Consider the following 14,136-nt stretch of genomic DNA (forward strand, 5'->3'; position numbering starts at 1 on the left):
GAAAATCTCTTAATAATATACAATGTCAGCCTGCCTTTTTCAATTTTTCATCAGCATTGGAACCCACCTGCAAAAACCTAAAAGCTTCTGGAATGCAAATACCTTTTAGAGGAATGAACATTGTATTGTATTAATATTGTTCTGTTATTAAAACAATGCAGACCAAAAATGGGTTGTTATGTGTTGTTTATACCATATGGTACATTTAGTGGCTAATATTTTTTATACATTCTACGTTGCACTCTCAAAAAGTCTGCATTTTATGTGAACATTTTATGAAGTCCATTAAACAATCCCCATTGCATTACCCAGAGAGAGTTTGCCAGAATATAATGTTGGCAAATAGAGTAAGCAACATCTTCATTAACAATAATCAATTCTAAATGTAAATTCTCAGACAACAAACATAAAACTATTCTTACAAGGCAGTAAAAGAGATTCTCAACAATCTCTGACCTTGCTCGCCGCTATTATGTGACATTATTTATTCTCAAAGATCCTCCAAAATTACAGAAAAAACTCTGGAGTTGTGTTTAGGACAGTATCCAATAGCTTGGAGTGTTAGGGTTGGCAGTCTACAAGATTCACTTCTCATAGAAAAAACACTGGGACTGGGTTCACATCTGTGCAATGTGGCTCTGAGCATGGTATGTTTGCAGGAAGTATTGGTGCACTGCAATGACAAATATTCTAAAAGGCACCCAATGCACCTTGCCATTTGGCCTGGGTTGCATTGTATTTTTGAATGCAAAAAAAGCATGTGGATGGATGTACACATTCCCCCAAACGTCCTTGTATTGTGCTATCACACCAGAATATATGTGAACTATGAAAACTAATTTCTCCACAATGGAGTCTATTAAAATTGTTTTCGCACAAAATTTGGCCAACATTTATCCACATTTTGCACATTTTACACACTAGATTCTATAAGACAATGTATGATTATGAGTATAGTTAAATTGCACATTTTCCAAATAAATCCAAAATACAAATGTGTAAATATTAGGAAAAAGTAGGTTCAATCTTTGGTTAAAACATGAATAAATAGACTCCGGTGTCAATAGATGCAGAAGTAAATGATGGCTTCTCCTACTTGTGCACAATATATAATTCCTTTATTGGAAATGATCTAACCACCAATTTACAGATCAGAGGTTTATGCATTAAACCTTGGCTAATAATATAAACCACAAATCTTTGCAGTTATCACCAGTTATTATGGCCATTGAACACATTACATGCATTAAGGGAGATGCAATGCCCAGTTCAGTTTAGTTTGTAAACAGTATGTAGTAGAGCTCTTGTAAGCCTGCTCCAAAGCATCAGGCTCTTGTGCTTTAGAAGTGACTGGTGTTTTATTTAATAGGTCATTGGGCTCTTGCTGAGACACAAAATGTGCTGATGTGAAAGTACTGATAGGGAGGAGGATTTCATTAATCCCATTGTGTAATCCTAATGTGAGTTAACCAACATTAGATTAACTGGTGAGCAGCATTAAGCTAGCACTTCTGTTGTTAGAGGAAGCACCTAAAGCTTTGCCTCTTGGTAAATGTTTAACCAAGGATCATTAACCATAATTATCATGATCTGGGCTTATGCCCATTACTACTTGAAATATCAGATATAGTTACAATATAGATGCAATTACATTTACCAATGTGTGTTAAAGTGTTGGGATAGTGATTTTTCTAAATACATATGTAGATTTAATGAATGCACTATACTGCTATTCAATGAGCTGTACTGTGGATCTCTCTTAATTTAAGTAAAAGTCTTGTCTTGCTTATCATGTGGTGGCTCATTGGTAAGCATTCTGGCCTTTGCAGCACTAGGTCCCAGGTTCTAATCTCGGCCAGGACATTACCTGCATGTGTTTGCATGGATTTCCTCCGGGTTCTCCAGTTTTCTCCCACATTCCAAAAACATGCAGTTAGGTTAATTGACTTTTCACTAAAATTGACCTTAGATTGTGTCAATGACATATGACTATGGTAGGGATATTACATATGAGGGACAGCTAGTGACATGACTATGGACTTTGTAAAGCTCTGCTTTGGCTCTTTATAAATACTATGTAAAAATAATATTATATGCAATGCATTTTGTCTGACTATTTCTCCAAAGTTGTTAACCAAGGTGGTTGAATGATAGAAGCAAAGTACTGATCTCTTTCTAGTAGCTAATCTACAACTCTGTATACATAATGAAATAATGGAAACATGACACAGCTGGAATAGAATATCTAGTTGTACTAAATCACATTTATCCAGACTTGTTCTTGTAATGTGGAGAACATTTTATGCCAATTTACTAGAAAGCAAACTGCAGATAACAATTAAAAGTATCTCTCTTTGAAGATCATCACACGCATTCAGGACTGTTATGATTAAATGGTCCACAGATCTTAGAAGACAATCTTAGAAATAAAATGTAGGGTCAAGTAACATGTTGGATAAGTTGTATTTTTGTTAATGGCATCATGTTGTTCTTTTTTATTTGCCCATAGATGACTTTAGATGAAGGATCCCTGATTTGACTGTTCTTTTGGTCACTAGCTGATACTTGTGAGGAGGAGAAGTGATCAGACATTTTAGAAAACTTTGCCCAATCACATTTGTTATCATACTGATATTAATTCTTCATTGCCATGCATTTTGCATGATTATGATGGAAAAAATAACATGGTGGTGGGATGAATTTGTAGAAATAGCAATGTACTTAATAGGCGTCTACAGACTAGTAAGCTATTAGCCATTCCTTCTTCACAAACTTGTAACTTCCCCACCCACTGCTCTTCTGTATATTGACCCACAAAAGACTGGAGAAATAAGTCAAGGAATAATGAAAACAAGTAAACATAACCTAATATAAGAGTTTTTGGAAGGACCAATACAAGTTCCTCAAATCTTAACTGAATTCTTTATTTAGTTATTTTAAGTTGACCTACCACAGTAATAGAAAATGTTTGCTTAGCAAAGTCAATGTTCACTTAACTTGAAATACAGTGAAGTTGTGTTCACTTTGAATACTCAACCATGTGTACAGGAAAAAGGTCCAGATGTAGGCCCCCTCTAAGTACAAAAACAACATTAGAATTATAAACAAACTCTCTATACAAGGATCCCAAATTATTAGCTTTGTCAAGGACCTTTACCATGATTTGAGATCTCACCCTATTTCCAGAATCCCAGACAAAATTGCAGTGGTGTTACCCTCAATTAGGCGTGTTCTCCAGACAGGGGGGGGTCACATAATTTTTACTTTTTTTCCGCTAATGTTTTTTTTTTTCATTTAGATGTATTTTTAATAATGGGTATTAGGATATGGAAGATAAGCAGATTTTGCGATATATTGCAGGATTTCATTTAATGTAGCGGGATTATATAAATAATTCGATGATTAAATTTAACACAACTTCACCGTGCTGATACATACATGATCATTCACTTTGCATTTAATTACTAAACCGTTCTTTAATTACAATTGGTTTAGGACTTGCCTCTGAAAGTATAAAGCCCAAGATTCTACTAATCTATGACTGCTTCATTTTTAATATATCCTTCAGAACACTTAAATTTTTTTTTGTTTCTTTTTTGTTCCAGAGCTAATTTGCTGTGGTTTTCTGGAAAATTGAACATTGACCGTGGAGTTCAAGCAAACATCATTATCCCTCTCATTTGAGAGATTTAACATTTAAAAATCTATTTGAAAAGCAAAATGGATGTTCATTAGTTTTATAGTGATTTGTAAAGTAATTGGCATTTAGCAGAGCATGACACAAGAATAAATTGTTCAATCCAAGCCAAGTTTTTCCAGAGTAGCTTTCAGGGATTAATAATTCACATGGTGACCATAATCAGCTGCACATGTCCAAAATAACACACATTTCTAGCCTCTGACAGATCTGCTGCATTATTTAATGGTTTTCAGAGACATTTACACACCCCAATTAATATTTCAGTAAACACCCTTTAAAAAGCATTTTATTAGCTCATCACACCCCATATTCGTTTCTTGTGTTTGGGATTTAAGGTATTTCACATGTTATCCTTTATAAAGAAAAGCAGAGAAGGCAAGATTTTGTATGAACAATCTATATATATGACATTCACCTTAAACCTCAATTGAACAGTTTTTTACTACATTTTATTTTTATAATAAAGAAAATATATACAGATTTTATAGCCTAATACAGAAGCATTGCTTCTCATTAGATTGCCTCATAGCAAAATTCTGACAGGGCTCCCCATGGACCTCCATAGTGAGATTGGTGTTGACTTAAAATATGTGGAAGTCAGGAACAGGTAGCAGGAGAGCTATTGGCAGCATAATATGTTATATTATGACATGTTAGAACCTGTGCACACAATCATACTATTACTCCAATACAAATGTCTTTGAACTGTAGGGTATTTTTTCAGAACCACAAACAGTTGTGAGTTTTTAGATGAGGGGACACACTGGAATAGACTAAAACAGCCTGGACATAGACTGAGTTAGGAATATTAGATTATTTTGAGTGCTTGTTGGGATGACTATAAATCTACACTACTAAAACAGCTAAACAAAGTTTCTAATCCCTACTGCATGGGATGCAAATGGGATCTGTGAATAGCACCCATTATCATGAAATGCCCTTCTCTGAATCTGATGTCTCTATTCTTGATTGCAGGTGACACAGGGTCAATGTGAACAGACGACTGCAATATTTAATTTGTATATTAACCTGCAAATCAATACATCTGACTGTATGACTATACTGTATTTGATACGCTTACTTTTTTATTGTGCACTTTTTTCTTCCCTTTTAAAATCAATGGCGCACCAGCTTTGCTTTGATTAGGATGCCGCTCCCAGCACAGTGCACACACATAGGGAGCATTCTTTTCCACTGTGTGTGATGGTAGCACATTGCCCGATCGCTCTGTAACCAGACACTGCACTAGAGGGAAAAGGGACCAAACGTTGGCTGTGTGATCATGTGACAACACAATAAAAAAAAATAGGTAAAAAGTAATAATACATTGTTTTTATGAGCAAATTCCTTTAAAGAACATGTTTAGTTTTGTCAGTATTTTGTAGTTAAATTGTGATCACATTTAATGATCTAGTACAGGATTATTTTACATGCACACAAAGGTTGTATATTTAAATTGCTTTCATTCAAGATCATACATTTATTATATTACAACTTACCAGTTCTTAGATGTAGAGGCTCCATTGCTTCTCTTTGTTCAGCTTTGTTTCACCTGGTAAACATGGCAATAGCACAAGGGTATGTTCACTTACTATACTATATCTATGGAAAGGAAGCATTATCACCATAGGATCACCAAAACCTCCCCATGTCATTTTCTCTATATCATCAGAAAAGGCAGAGGGCATGGAAAGTTACCCACTGGGAATACTACTGGTAAGCTCAATAGAAAATTGTTGCACCTATGTCCCCAAAGTGTAAATTTTTTGTACCTCTGATGAATAGCCATTTAAAGGCATTGGTCCTGATTTATTAAAACTCTCCAAGGCTGGAGAGGATACACTTTAATCAGTGGAGTTGGGTGATCAAGCAAACATGAATTGGATCTAGTCCAGGATTCAAAACATTTGCTAACAAATAGCAAATAACTTAGGAATCCATTACAGGGTTTGCTGGATCACCCAGCTTCACTGATATGTAAGTGTATCTTCTCCATCCTTGGAGAACTTAAATAAAAAAAATAAATAAATAAATAAGGCCCATTGAAAGAAAATCACCCAAATTGGAAAACAATAGACAGTAGAAAAACATTAGCCGTAACCCCTTCAACACTATACAAAGGTTACTGGACAGTAAGTAACCAATAAAATGTAATTCCAACTAACTAAATAACAAGCTCTCCAAAAATATCCTTTAGTGTAAACATGCATTTCCTAATTTTTTTTTAGCTATTAGTGTAGGCACTTGAGAAGCCTCTAACAAAAAAGGAAATAAAAAGTACACAAACTTTGCCATTACATGAGTTCATTGATTTAATGTTTCAATGTTCATCAATGACCGTTCAAAATGTTCAAATAAAGAGAACAGTTTTAATAAACAAAAGTCAATGCTGGCACTATTCTTTATTCTGCTTTCACACTGCAATTACAAAATACAAATACAGATTTAACCATTGTGAAAATACATTTCTGAACTCCTTTTTTAATATCAGAATTAACATGGCAGTCATTTGCATCTCATACAGACTGCATGTTTTTAGTCCATAATAGGGCCCTAAAGGGGCAGCAGAGAAAAACATTTCACTAGTGGGCCCCTAACAATAATTTTCCTTCCTTAACAAAAAAAAAAACTGAAGAAGTACATTATATTATTTCCAGACCTATTAGTGAATGCATATGTATTACATATGTTCTCTGTATAAATATGCAGTGTATATGTGGAAATGGTCACCATATATAGCGTAAGATATATTTAGCCATAAATGTTATCAGGTTTCTTTGCCTTTTTCAAGTTCTCCAGAGCAGTTATTCCTAAAGCAGACCACAAGAAACCTCACATTATAGGGGATTAATGCAAAGGGCTGCACCCAAAGTAAACCATTAATCATGGTGATTTATCATGTAATTATCCAATCTGTTTATTCCTGAATAATAGTATTACATTTTAAATTAATATTCTTACTAACTTGAAAACACAAAAGGTAGCACAGCAATATCAAAATGTAGTTAAAGTATTAGTAGAGTACTGACCCATGTCAGCCATCAATTCATACAGAAGGTTTTGGTAACACAAACTTTTGGGATAACATTCATCCCCTCTTAAGGCTTTATGCAATGTATAAGCTTGCAAAAAACACACTCACCTTTACAGGTGTAAAGCCGTCGCTCCCTCTTCAAACTGGTTGACCATGAAGTGGCCAATGGCTGTGAATTGGCTGAAGTTACTCCTCCCTATTGCTGAAGGCGCTGCCTATGCCAAGTGCCTGCCCTCTTTTATCCAACTGTGCCCAATTGTGCCTAGTAAAGTCTCTGAAATGTGCCCCGAGATGTACTTCTACACTTAGGCTACGTACACACTTGCAATGGTTCTCATCCGATAATCAGTTCAGGGCCGATATCAGTCTAGAATCTGGCGTGTGTACAGCGCCCATTGTCCATAGTCCGAACAGCCGTCCTGGTGGATCCACGGACGATGGACAAGGAACAATCTTATTAGAAGTGAAGGCTCCATCATTCTCCCCCTCCCCTCTCCATAGAGCAGAGCAGTGCTGTATGTACAGTGCTCATTCATGCATCGTGCAGTAGTTTGTCGTTGGATAGGGTCGTGAAAGATCATTTCCAATGACAATTATTGCACATGTGTATGCAGCCTTACTCAGTGTTCTTAATAATCCATTGGAGCTGACAGCACAATTTTAGGCAGCAGTTCTCATTACTTGAAAAGTGAAAGTGTGCCTGATATTATGTTTTATTTTAAAATAGATAATGTTTTGCTGCCCTTTTATTCTCTGAATTGACTATTGGTGGAGACAGCAATCTATTTTAGTTATTATACTCTTTGTAACTCTTGAGTGGAGTTTCTTGCTTTTGTTTTCCCCATGTTTGTAGATTATTCTACTTTACATAGAACATATTTCAGCTGACATGTACAGCCGTTGTTCACCGGTGAAGCTCTTGCATGTGATTGATTATTCCTTGCAAGCTATTTATCACCAAATTCACTAAGCTAAGTGAATTATCCTTTTGCACAGTGATACCTTTGCTACGTGAACAGAATAAACTCTTTTAGTGAATCTACCTCATAGGTATTGTTCTAGCCACACACTATACAATGTAGATAAACATTTTAGATATGCTTTAAGTGGAGCTATATATGTAAAAATATTGCAAATAGTCACAAATTCCATAAGTCATTGTGGGCTTTTGCAAAAAAAAAATCTCTCTGGAAGTATGGTCCCACTTTAAGGAAAACATGGACGGGTTGATGTCTTGATGCCTGATCTTGAGACTGATCAGTTTTTTTCCTTATTTAAAAATATATGTACATGCAGTGCTTGGATAGCAGGTAACCAACTCCATGATCCTTCCATGCATCCCCCAGACTGGAGGGTCTGTGGCAATTGCCCCTTTTGAACATTTTACTTATGCTTTAAAGCAACATTGTTGTCACTGCTATTGTTCCAGGAAATGTTCATGCAAAAGGCTTGTTCTTCATCAGCAACTACAACCTACGTAATTCTCTTGTAAATGAAACATGAAAAATTATAGATAGATAGACACAGAGATAGTTAATTGTCACTTGAAAAAACATTTTACCATTGTAAAATCAGGGTGGATGTCAGCATTACTTCAAAGTTAACCAGGAGTATTTTGATGGATTACCTCCCAGCTGTATAAGCAACCATCCATCAGATTGAGAATTCACTCTGAGCTGGTGAATGTCCCTCCTTTGACAGTGTTTTAAAATAACACATTTGGTTGTGGGGCATTTTCTCACAGTAAGTAAGCAGTGGAGTTAAGTTATTAAAAGGATAAACTTAACTCTAGCTTGCGTCCATATCAAATACCTTATCAGTTTTTTTTTCTGTAAACCCAACTGAGAATTTGAAGTGCACATAGGCTAGGATGAACGATGTATGATTCTATGAACACCTATTTATTTATTTCCATGTGTTTATTTTCACAGATTTTTATTACCAATATGTAATGTAAATGTATATATTATTCCTCGAGTCAGATTATAGTTGGATGGTACTTATTTACACTGTAGACCTAAACTAACACATGATGACGTTTGAACATTTTCTCCATATGCAAAAAAAAAAATCTACATTTATGTTCACTAAGTAAAAACCTCTTCCTAGGGGACACAAATGTATAAAGGCTTGTATAAAAGTTATTATAACCCACCCTATTACTGCACAGTAATGTATGAAAGGTTTCATAACAGTGTTCATGATAGTAGCCAAAGTGGAGGTATCTATTTGGCACATGTAAAATATTTTGCATTGTATATATGCAGTATCTCTTTCTCTCTGATATGTCATTGTCATATATTCATATCTACCTTTCCATCTTTTTCATTGCTCAGTAGATATCAGTCCACCTTGGGAATCATTTTCATCTGCACACAATATGTAGCCCATTTATGACCAGGTTTGGTTTAAAGTGTATGTAAACTTAGAATATTAGTAAATCAAAATATTGTTACATAACAAATTAAAATCTTTATATATAAAATTGGATATATGTATCTATGTATGTATGTATGTATGTATGTGTATATGTATGTGTATGTATGTTCCACCATCACTTGAAAAGCATGGAGGGATTTCAACTAAACTTGCTCTACATATGACTGAGACTCATGTGAGTGCACCAGTCATCTTTGTACAGCGCTGTGCTATATCTCAGAGCTATATTTGGATGGATGTACATATGTGTGTATGTTATCACTCAGAAACGCATCGAGAAATTTAAACCAAACTTGCTGGACATATGACTAAATGCACCACTGATCTTTCCACAGCGCTGTGGTATATGTCAGATGTATATTTGCATGTATGTATGTATGTGTGTATGTTTTGCTCAGTGTATTGACAGTGTGCATTTTGCTTATATTTTTACATACTTTTTTTGGACTCTTTTACAAATTTCTGGCCTTTAATAATCCTTTCGAAAAAACATAAGGCAATTGGCCGAGTTCAATCAAAGGCAAAAAAAATGAAACACCATAGACAAGAAAACCACTATAGCTTTATTTGATTCCTGTATAAGATTGCAATAAATAAATACCCGGGCAACGCTGAGTAATCAGCTAGTATACAATAAATAGTGATTTTTTCTGTTTTCTTCCTGCATTTTTTTAAAACTGGCACCAGACATCAAAAGGGAATGCACTGTAAATTTAATGGATGGGCATCCTTGCTAAGGAAGGAACAATTAGATATCCAATATGCACGAGTATGTACACAGTATGTAGAGAGGGCACATCATTCAATGCCTTTTAGTGTCCTCCCATGATGCTGATATGATGTGGAGGTGGGTATAGGGAACTCTTTAGGAGGTATCTCTATTTATTGGGGTGTGTTTTCCTACAGCACCTTATATTATATTAAAAAATTCTGCCCTGAATATATTAAAATACCAAAATCTGCTCATGTGTTTATTATTCTTTCAGTACCACGGACAGCCCCTATACATCAGATATGATTTAAAATAGATATGAGAGACTAACAATGACCCCCTCCAGGCCCCCTGAACCCCAGAATGATCCTGACAAAAATATTAGTTTATTTAGAACCTAACAAGCACAGAAATCCATTTCATCTTTGATGCCTAAACAATTGTAAAAGCTCTCTAATAGAGCATTTGTGACCTTGTGAAGAGAGTCATATTGATAGGATGGTACTGGGCCTGGTAAAACCCTTGCATCCTTGATTGTGATAGTTTTACAAACTAACAGTACTAAAGTAACAGTAACTCTAACCAAAGTTTTTTATTAGAGGTAATGGATAAGGATTAGGCTGCATATACACAGGCAATTTTCATCATGTTTCCAGCGCCACAGAATGACAGATGAATGAATTAGCACTGTACATACAACACCTATTCTGTTCTATGAAGAGGGGGGAGAATGAGCGATCAGCACCCCACTGTGCTCCTCTCTCTTTACTTGTATAGTGATTGTTCCGCATTGGTCGCTCATGGATCCTTACCTATGGGATTCATTAGGTTTTAATAGATCCATGAATGGATGTCAGACAACCGCTGTATAAATGTCAAATTCTTTCCTGAGATGAGCATGACTGTTCAAGAATCCTCTGATTTACACCCTAGAACTTACATGGGAGACCTATTGCTGTCTCCATCTGTATTGGGTGGGCCTGGCCCGGGTTCCTTTTAGTTCAGGAAGTGATTGGAAAGCCCTGTAACACAAACAAAACATGTTTTTAGTAGAACAAGGAAAGATTAATTTTATTGCTGCCTGTGTCTTCCTGGTAATTTCTTTTTCTGGTGTCAAATGTGCCAAACGTAAGGAAAAATCTAACTAGTGGGATCACAGAAATAAATACGGAAATTGTAGCTCTTCCCTGCTATATCCAAAACTAAAAAAAGTCCTTCTTTCTTATACTATTCTACTCTTATTTTTAGAAAGTGAATCCAGTGACAGTGAAGAATGAATTGAATGATTCATTAAACCATTAATCACATGAGAGCGGTGTGGTAGTCCGATGCACTTGTGAAAACACAAAAACAGCTCAGTGAACATAGAATGGTGGGTGAAAAGCCTCTCAGCTGGACAGACCGATAAAACACCTGACAGGAAGATAAACATGTGAAGACATCACTACAAAAACAGTGTAATGTGAGGGAATGCAGCTTGGCCTTACTAGGCCTCCACAACAATATATAGGGGAGAACACACATCAAAGGAGAGAAGAACCCCTCTAACAATTGTATAGTGTAACAGCATATCACAAAACATAATTCAGAAATATTTCACATTTGTAAACATGATATGGTTTATTCATTTATTTGTGTACATAGTACAGCTGCTTACAAAAACCCGCTGTGTTCCTTTTTAGTCCCAAGTCACCAAGTCGTTGCTCTATTTATATCGTGCCCCAGTCACAATGTTTCCCAAAATGTTTTTGTTTGTATAGCTGCTCCCCTGGTGTCCTGAATATTTTTATAAGTTTAGTATGTTGTCTTCAGCTTGTGTTTTTATATACAAGTTGGCTCAAAATAAAAATGGATATCATGACCTCTCCCGATGGTTAAAATGATTAATTTGTACATTGTGGCAAAAGTTCACATTTAAAAGCGCAGGATCCTAAATATTTGTATATCGGCTTAAAGCGTGTTTGAGGAATAGATATGAATGGATTTATGCGTGTGTTCTCAACTGGTGGCTAAATAAATTGCTACAAAATAAAGAAATAAAGCATGCCGTTGATATGACACTTATTTTTCTGTACGCACATATTGAATGGCACAAGATTTTGGCACAAGGGGCAGCTTGACTTTGCTTTGAAATTTGCCACCCTAGGCTACAGCCAAAGTAGACTTTGTATGAATTCAGGGCTTCCACTAATGTTTTTTTATATCAAATAAATGGTTAGACCACCTAAGATGATAGTTTACTCACATGCTGTGCTCAAGTAATCTATTGTATTGAACTTGTCCTGACACATTTTTTGGGTCTTGGCCTATCCAAATCCTCTCCTCCCATAGCACATACTAAATAAAATCTGACCACCAGTCTTACTTTCCATCCTGAAAGTTGTACAGGTATCTCTCCTGTACTAACATTACCTATTCTGATTTGTGCTTTATAAGCTGCAACAAGTCAGATAGAACCCATATAATTTCCTGGCTGTAGTAAGCCCTTCATCATTTAGCTCGTTACTCCCCAGCTCCACTGTCCATGACCCACCACTTTTATTCATTGGATTTCAATTCATTTATTCATACTCATGACTGCTGACAACCATAGTTCTTATACTCCCAACTTTCCACCATGTCCCTGCCCCCTTCTTAAAACATACCAGTCAATACTATGTTTGTGGAGAGGGCAAGGCCGCAGCTTTTTTGATTAATTCCAACCAATTTTTTCCAAATAAATAACCATAATTTTGTACTTTGAGCACCCAAATTATACCTTTATAAACATGTCAAGACCTATCTTCACCATTAGTTCCAGAAAGGCTTTCAACCAGTCCATGTTCCCATCAGGCTCAAATTCGAACCAATGTCTGCTGACAAGGTACAAAAACTATCAGTAAAGCTGTGACAACCTGTAAAAGAAAAGAAAAAATGGGAGAGAGGGATAAAAGACCACAGTAGGGAGAGAGGGTGGGTAGGCCCTGGTGGGTCGTTAGTAATTCCACCTCCTCCTTTGTAATCAATTTGATAACTCCAACTTTATTTTTTAACCCTATCTTACCTTATAAATCCAACAATAGGATGTCCCAGTGCAGATACATATAAATTCTCTATATATCCTACACAAGTTTCCAGTGTTCAAGGCTCTCTTTTCTAAGGGGCTTCAAAATGCTGTCATGAGGGGTCTATAACTGTTACTGGGGCCAATTTACCAACAAAGAAATGTTCAATGTAGTCTTTTTTACCTTTTTAATCCCTGGTTAGAATGGATAGTTTTTTCCCCTAGACTTGGCCTGGTGTTGTGTCTACACAAGTGTTTCATACTGGATGAATCACGGTATTACAAAATAAAATGTGCTGGGAAATGCAGCAAGCCAATCTCCAGGAAATTACAGTTCTGGGGGTAATTGTCCACAGGTAATAATGGAAGGTACACTACTGCAATAGTTACATGAATGAAAAATGTACATCTTTGGGGGATGTTTTAGAAAATGATAATTCAAGAATTGACAAAACTGATGGTTTATAACAATAAAGTAACAAATGATTTGCGTTTTAAATATAATTGTTAATTATTTTTCGTAATGATGATGAGGCTTTCTTATAAAGAGCCTCCATTATTGAGAGGGATGAGTGGGTGTGGATGGAGGGATGGGGGGCAGGGAGCAGTACTGAAATGCAGAAGTTTTCTGCACCCATCCTCCCTGAACCTTCAGACCTTCCTGTGATGGATAAGTAGCAGGCCATTCTGACAGGCAAAATTCAAGACACCAGTAACATGCGATTGGTTTGACTACTTTGGCACTGTAAAAATGTTTATTGTAGAATGTAAGCTCTTCGGGACATGGTTCTCTCCTCCTCCTGTGTCACTGTCTGTATCTGTCTGTCATTTGCAACCCCTATTTAATGTACAGCGCTGCATGATATGTTGGCACTATACAAATCCTGTTTATTAAGAATATTAATAATAATAATAATAATAATACTAACAATAGTAATAAGGTTATAACTATTAAATTAAATTAGAAAAACAGAGTTACGATGGCAAAGCTTATTTCCATTTCTTCTTGATATCACAAGTTCTCATTGTAGGAATCACTCATGGTGCAGTGAGTATGCACACCATACCATAGGCTACTTCGACTTCGATTATTCAGTTTGTGTTAATTTTTGTAATTTTGTATGGCATATCTACTGCTTCCCTCGGCAATGGCTTGGTGAGCAAATTAAGCATTTATTTCTTGTCAGACTGTTTTTGTAATTTGTTCA

At 35.9% G+C, this 14,136-nt stretch overlaps 1 long non-coding RNA gene across 1 annotated transcript; it reads right to left on the minus strand.

The window, feature by feature from the left end:
* Nucleotides 1-9,715: 9,715 nt before the first annotated feature.
* On the minus strand, nt 9,716-13,029 carry LOC140332577 (uncharacterized). Its single transcript, XR_011921181.1, has 2 exons — nt 12,644-13,029; nt 9,716-10,907 (listed from the first exon to the last, which is right to left on the minus strand). It is a non-coding gene; the product is annotated as an uncharacterized lncRNA (long non-coding RNA).
* Between the last annotated feature and the right edge of the window lie 1,107 nt (nt 13,030-14,136).

The sequence above is a fragment of the Pyxicephalus adspersus genome, chromosome 6 (genome assembly GCF_032062135.1).
Source record: "Pyxicephalus adspersus chromosome 6, UCB_Pads_2.0, whole genome shotgun sequence".
NCBI classification, from domain to species: domain Eukaryota; kingdom Metazoa; phylum Chordata; class Amphibia; order Anura; family Pyxicephalidae; genus Pyxicephalus; species Pyxicephalus adspersus.